This window comes from Mytilus trossulus, chromosome 2, assembly GCF_036588685.1.
Source record: "Mytilus trossulus isolate FHL-02 chromosome 2, PNRI_Mtr1.1.1.hap1, whole genome shotgun sequence".
Classification (NCBI taxonomy): domain Eukaryota; kingdom Metazoa; phylum Mollusca; class Bivalvia; order Mytilida; family Mytilidae; genus Mytilus; species Mytilus trossulus.
This window is the reverse complement of record NC_086374.1, coordinates 101,884,403-101,892,256: the sequence shown is the minus strand read 5'-3', so window position 1 is coordinate 101,892,256 and position 7,854 is coordinate 101,884,403.

Sequence of the window (7,854 nt, the reverse complement as noted above, 5' to 3'; positions counted from 1 at the left end):
GTACTGTAAAAAACAGGTACCTAAATATTACAATAAATTTAAAGTACTAAAAAAGTACCATATTTTAAAAGTAATTTTCCAGTACCACAGATTTTTTGTACAGAAAAAGTACCTATGCAAAAGTAGCAGTGCAGGGCCGTAAATCTCAGTGAAATCCTAAAATAAAATGTTCGCGATTTTTACGGCATTGCCATTTCTTTTCTCTAGGAAAAGTCTTGAGAGATATCTGCACCACGTTGTTTTATGAACCTTTAGTACATGTATGCCCTGCTGACTGCACATTTTGGGGTCGATTAGACTTGTAGTTTCAGAGTATAACTGATAAGAAGGATGTGGATTTTTTGTTTTCAGAAGAGATGTAAGAACAATATTGAAATTCAATTCTTCTTGAATAATTGATCATAGGTCTTTCCTTCCATATTGTTTTAATGAAACTGTCATAAATAAACGGTCATACATATTGATTGATTGGTTGGTTGGTTGGTTGGTTGGTTGGTTTATTACTTAAACACTTGGGTTAGGGTCTCTTGAAGCAACCGGAAAAAACTGAGATCTTGGACCCCGTATTGAACACACGAGACGGAAACATGCACTGATTTATTGATTGATGGATTGATTGGTTGGTTGGTTGGTTGGTTGGTTGGTTGGTTGGTTGGTTGGTTGGTTAAACATGTTGATTGGTTGATTAAACACGTTGGTTGGTTGGTTAAACACGTTAGATAGTGTTCCTCGAAACAAGCGAGAAAGAAACTAATGAGATCGTGGACTCCATATTAAACACATGAGACGGAAACATGCACCGATTGGTTAATTGATTGGTTGGTTGGTTGGTTGGTTGGCTAAACATGTTGATTGGTTGATTGAACACGTTGGTTGGTTGTTTGGTTGGTTAAACACGTTTGATAGTGTTTTTTGAAACAAGCGAGAAAGAAACAAATGAGATCGTGGACTCCATATTAAACACATGAGACGGAAACATGCACTGATTGGTTGATTGATTGATTGGTTGGTTGGTTGGTTGGTTGGCTAAACATGTTGATTGGTTGATTAAACACGTTGGTTGGTTGGTTAAACACGTTGGAAAGTGTTTCTTGAAACAAGCGAGAAAGAAACAAATGAGATCGTGGACTCCATATTAAACACATGAGACGGAAACATGCACTGATTGGTTGATTGATTGGTTGGTTGGTTGGCTAAACATGTTGATTGGTTGATTAAACACGTTGGTTGGTTGGTTAAACGACACGTTTGATAGTGTTTCTTGAAACAAGCGAGAAAGAAACAAATGAGATCGTGGACTCCATATTAAACACATGAGACGGAAACATGCACTGATTGGTTGATTGATTGATTGGTTGGTTGGTTGGTTGGCTAAACATGTTGATTGGTTGATTAAACACGTTGGTTGGTTTGTTAAACACGTTGGAACGTGTTTCTTGAAACAAGCGAGAAAGAAACAAATGAGATCGTGGACTCCATATTAAACACATGAGACGGAAACATGCACTGATTGGTTGATTGATTGGTTGGTTGGTTGGCTAAACATGTTGATTGGTTGATTAAACACGTTGGTTGGTTGGTTAAACGACACGTTTGATAGTGTTTCTTGAAACAAGCGAGAAAGAAACAAATGAGATCGTGGACTCCATATTAAACACATGAGACGGAAACATGCACTGATTGGTTGATTGATTGATTGGTTGGTTGGTTGGTTGGCTAAACATGTTGATTGGTTGATTAAACACGTTGGTTGGGTTGTTAAACACGTTGGAACGTGTTTCTTGAAACAAGCGAGAAAGAAACAAATGAGATCGTGGACTCCATATTAAACACATGAGACGGAAACATGCACTGATTGGTTGATTGATTGGTTGGTTGGTTGGCTAAACATGTTGATTGGTTGATTAAACACGTTGGTTGGTTGGTTAAACGACACGTTTGATAGTGTTTCTTGAAACAAGCGAGAAAGAAACAAATGAGATCGTGGACTCCATATTAAACACATGAGACGGAAACATGCACTGATTGGTTGATTGATTGATTGGTTGGTTGGTTGGTTGGTTGGCTAAACATGTTGATTGGTTGATTAAACACGTTGGTTGGTTGGTTAAACAACACGTTTGATAGTGTTTCTTGAAACAAGCGAGAAAGAAACAAATGAGATCGTGGACTCCATATTAAACACATGAGACGGAAACATGCACTGATTGGTTGATTGATTGATTGGTTGGTTGGTTGGTTGGTTGGCTAAACATGTTGATTGGTTGATTAAACACGTTGGTTGGTTGGTTAAACAACACGTTTGATAGTGTTTCTTGAAACAAGCGAGAAAGAAACAAATGAGATCGTGGACTCCATATTAAACACATGAGACGGAAACATGCACTGATTGATTGATTGATTTATTGGTTGGTTGGTTGGTTGGTTGGTTGGTTGGTTGGTTGGTTGGTTGGTTGGTTGAACACGTTGATTGGTTGATCAAACACATTCATTCGTAAGTGGGGGTAAAAAAAAAGGGGGGGGGGGGGTCCTAGGGATTTTTTTTTTTATATAAACGGAACAGAATGGTTAAAATTGTCGTTTTACAATTTAAATCAATTGCTTCTTAAAAGCAATTGTAAACGGTCTTGCCCCCCCCTTTTGAAACATGATTGATTGTTATGTGTGTGTGTGTTTGTTTGTCTGTCTGTTTGTTTGTTTGTTTGTCTGTTTGTTTCTGTAAGGGGTCTATATTATTCCGGGGAAGTTTCATGTTTAGTTCGGAAAGTTTTTATTTTATTTCAGGTCCAGCGCGCGCGCCAGATTGAGGAGACATCACGTGACGCGGGTTGATAATAACGAAAACTCAGTCTTTTTATTTCTTTTCAGGTGGAGACGTTGAACAGACAACATCTATAGAGATGGAATGTGCACAATGTAATTTCTTTTGTCATTGTAGGAAATTGACATTTCGGTCACAGTTCACCAGCAGTGCATGATTTGGATTTTATTGATCCGGTGTAACTTTAAAACACGCGTTGCATGCTTATTTTCTTGTAATGTACATTTATCAGCACCAGTTTGTAACACAGATAAGTATTTTAATCTAGGAGCGAACATTTTATTTTAGGATTTCACTGAGATTTACGGCCCTGCACTGCTAATTTTGCATAGGTACTTTTTCTGTACAAAAAATCTGTAGTACTGGAAAATTACTTTTAAAATATAGTACTTTTTTAGTACTTTAAATTTATTGTAATATTTAAGTACTTGTTTTTTACAGTACTTGATTTGTACTTCAAATTTTAAGTACTCAATTTGTACTTTAATTGTGTAGTACTAAATGTGTACCTCAAATATTAGGTACAAATCAAGTACTGTAAAAAACAGGTACCTAAATATTACAATAAATTTAAAGTACTAAAAAAGTACCATATTTTAAAAGTAATTTTCCAGTACCACAGATTTTTTGTACAGAAAAAGTACCTATGCAAAAGTAGCAGTGCAGGGCCGTAAATCTCAGTGAAATCCTAAAATAAAATGTTCGCGATTTTTACGGCATTGCCATTTCTTTTCTCTAGGAAAAGTCTTGAGAGATATCTGCACCACGTTGTTTTATGAACCTTTAGTACATGTATGCCCTGCTGACTGCACATTTTGGGGTCGATTAGACTTGTAGTTTCAGAGTATAACTGATAAGAAGGATGTGGATTTTTTGTTTTCAGAAGAGATGTAAGAACAATATTGAAATTCAATTCTTCTTGAATAATTGATCATAGGTCTTTCCTTCCATATTGTTTTAATGAAACTGTCATAAATAAACGGTCATACATATTGATTGATTGGTTGGTTGGTTGGTTGGTTGGTTGGTTTATTACTTAAACACTTGGGTTAGGGTCTCTTGAAGCAACCGGAAAAAACTGAGATCTTGGACCCCGTATTGAACACACGAGACGGAAACATGCACTGATTTATTGATTGATGGATTGATTGGTTGGTTGGTTGGTTGGTTGGTTGGTTGGTTGGTTGGTTGGTTGGTTAAACATGTTGATTGGTTGATTAAACACGTTGGTTGGTTGGTTAAACACGTTAGATAGTGTTCCTCGAAACAAGCGAGAAAGAAACTAATGAGATCGTGGACTCCATATTAAACACATGAGACGGAAACATGCACCGATTGGTTAATTGATTGGTTGGTTGGTTGGTTGGTTGGCTAAACATGTTGATTGGTTGATTGAACACGTTGGTTGGTTGTTTGGTTGGTTAAACACGTTTGATAGTGTTTTTTGAAACAAGCGAGAAAGAAACAAATGAGATCGTGGACTCCATATTAAACACATGAGACGGAAACATGCACTGATTGGTTGATTGATTGATTGGTTGGTTGGTTGGTTGGTTGGCTAAACATGTTGATTGGTTGATTAAACACGTTGGTTGGTTGGTTAAACACGTTGGAAAGTGTTTCTTGAAACAAGCGAGAAAGAAACAAATGAGATCGTGGACTCCATATTAAACACATGAGACGGAAACATGCACTGATTGGTTGATTGATTGGTTGGTTGGTTGGCTAAACATGTTGATTGGTTGATTAAACACGTTGGTTGGTTGGTTAAACGACACGTTTGATAGTGTTTCTTGAAACAAGCGAGAAAGAAACAAATGAGATCGTGGACTCCATATTAAACACATGAGACGGAAACATGCACTGATTGGTTGATTGATTGATTGGTTGGTTGGTTGGTTGGCTAAACATGTTGATTGGTTGATTAAACACGTTGGTTGGTTTGTTAAACACGTTGGAACGTGTTTCTTGAAACAAGCGAGAAAGAAACAAATGAGATCGTGGACTCCATATTAAACACATGAGACGGAAACATGCACTGATTGGTTGATTGATTGGTTGGTTGGTTGGCTAAACATGTTGATTGGTTGATTAAACACGTTGGTTGGTTGGTTAAACGACACGTTTGATAGTGTTTCTTGAAACAAGCGAGAAAGAAACAAATGAGATCGTGGACTCCATATTAAACACATGAGACGGAAACATGCACTGATTGGTTGATTGATTGATTGGTTGGTTGGTTGGTTGGCTAAACATGTTGATTGGTTGATTAAACACGTTGGTTGGGTTGTTAAACACGTTGGAACGTGTTTCTTGAAACAAGCGAGAAAGAAACAAATGAGATCGTGGACTCCATATTAAACACATGAGACGGAAACATGCACTGATTGGTTGATTGATTGGTTGGTTGGTTGGCTAAACATGTTGATTGGTTGATTAAACACGTTGGTTGGTTGGTTAAACGACACGTTTGATAGTGTTTCTTGAAACAAGCGAGAAAGAAACAAATGAGATCGTGGACTCCATATTAAACACATGAGACGGAAACATGCACTGATTGGTTGATTGATTGATTGGTTGGTTGGTTGGTTGGTTGGCTAAACATGTTGATTGGTTGATTAAACACGTTGGTTGGTTGGTTAAACAACACGTTTGATAGTGTTTCTTGAAACAAGCGAGAAAGAAACAAATGAGATCGTGGACTCCATATTAAACACATGAGACGGAAACATGCACTGATTGGTTGATTGATTGATTGGTTGGTTGGTTGGTTGGTTGGCTAAACATGTTGATTGGTTGATTAAACACGTTGGTTGGTTGGTTAAACAACACGTTTGATAGTGTTTCTTGAAACAAGCGAGAAAGAAACAAATGAGATCGTGGACTCCATATTAAACACATGAGACGGAAACATGCACTGATTGATTGATTGATTTATTGGTTGGTTGGTTGGTTGGTTGGTTGGTTGGTTGGTTGGTTGGTTGGTTGAACACGTTGATTGGTTGATCAAACACATTCATTCGTAAGTGGGGGTAAAAAAAAAGGGGGGGGGGGGGGTCCTAGGGATTTTTTTTTTTATATAAACGGAACAGAATGGTTAAAATTGTCGTTTTACAATTTAAATCAATTGCTTCTTAAAAGCAATTGTAAACGGTCTTGCCCCCCCCTTTTGAAACATGATTGATTGTTATGTGTGTGTGTGTTTGTTTGTCTGTCTGTTTGTTTGTTTGTTTGTCTGTTTGTTTCTGTAAGGGGTCTATATTATTCCGGGGAAGTTTCATGTTTAGTTCGGAAAGTTTTTATTTTATTTCAGGTCCAGCGCGCGCGCCAGATTGAGGAGACATCACGTGACGCGGGTTGATAATAACGAAAACTCAGTCTTTTTATTTCTTTTCAGGTGGAGACGTTGAACAGACAACATCTATAGAGATGGAATGTGCACAATGTAATTTCTTTTGTCATTGTAGGAAATTGACATTTCGGTCACAGTTCACCAGCAGTGCATGATTTGGATTTTATTGATCCGGTGTAACTTTAAAACACGCGTTGCATGCTTATTTTCTTGTAATGTACATTTATCAGCACCAGTTTGTAACACAGATAAGTATTTTAATCTAGGAGCGAACATTTTATTTTAGGATTTCACTGAGATTTACGGCCCTGCACTGCTAATTTTGCATAGGTACTTTTTCTGTACAAAAAATCTGTAGTACTGGAAAATTACTTTTAAAATATAGTACTTTTTTAGTACTTTAAATTTATTGTAATATTTAAGTACTTGTTTTTTACAGTACTTGATTTGTACTTCAAATTTTAAGTACTCAATTTGTACTTTAATTGTGTAGTACTAAATGTGTACCTCAAATATTAGGTACAAATCAAGTACTGTAAAAAACAGGTACCTAAATATTACAATAAATTTAAAGTACTAAAAAAGTACCATATTTTAAAAGTAATTTTCCAGTACCACAGATTTTTTGTACAGAAAAAGTACCTATGCAAAAGTAGCAGTGCAGGGCCGTAAATCTCAGTGAAATCCTAAAATAAAATGTTCGCGATTTTTACGGCATTGCCATTTCTTTTCTCTAGGAAAAGTCTTGAGAGATATCTGCACCACGTTGTTTTATGAACCTTTAGTACATGTATGCCCTGCTGACTGCACATTTTGGGGTCGATTAGACTTGTAGTTTCAGAGTATAACTGATAAGAAGGATGTGGATTTTTTGTTTTCAGAAGAGATGTAAGAACAATATTGAAATTCAATTCTTCTTGAATAATTGATCATAGGTCTTTCCTTCCATATTGTTTTAATGAAACTGTCATAAATAAACGGTCATACATATTGATTGATTGGTTGGTTGGTTGGTTGGTTGGTTGGTTTATTACTTAAACACTTGGGTTAGGGTCTCTTGAAGCAACCGGAAAAAACTGAGATCTTGGACCCCGTATTGAACACACGAGACGGAAACATGCACTGATTTATTGATTGATGGATTGATTGGTTGGTTGGTTGGTTGGTTGGTTGGTTGGTTGGTTGGTTGGTTGGTTAAACATGTTGATTGGTTGATTAAACACGTTGGTTGGTTGGTTAAACACGTTAGATAGTGTTCCTCGAAACAAGCGAGAAAGAAACTAATGAGATCGTGGACTCCATATTAAACACATGAGACGGAAACATGCACCGATTGGTTAATTGATTGGTTGGTTGGTTGGTTGGTTGGCTAAACATGTTGATTGGTTGATTGAACACGTTGGTTGGTTGTTTGGTTGGTTAAACACGTTTGATAGTGTTTTTTGAAACAAGCGAGAAAGAAACAAATGAGATCGTGGACTCCATATTAAACACATGAGACGGAAACATGCACTGATTGGTTGATTGATTGATTGGTTGGTTGGTTGGTTGGTTGGCTAAACATGTTGATTGGTTGATTAAACACGTTGGTTGGTTGGTTAAACACGTTGGAAAGTGTTTCTTGAAACAAGCGAGAAAGAAACAAATGAGATCGTGGACTCCATATTAAACACATGAGACG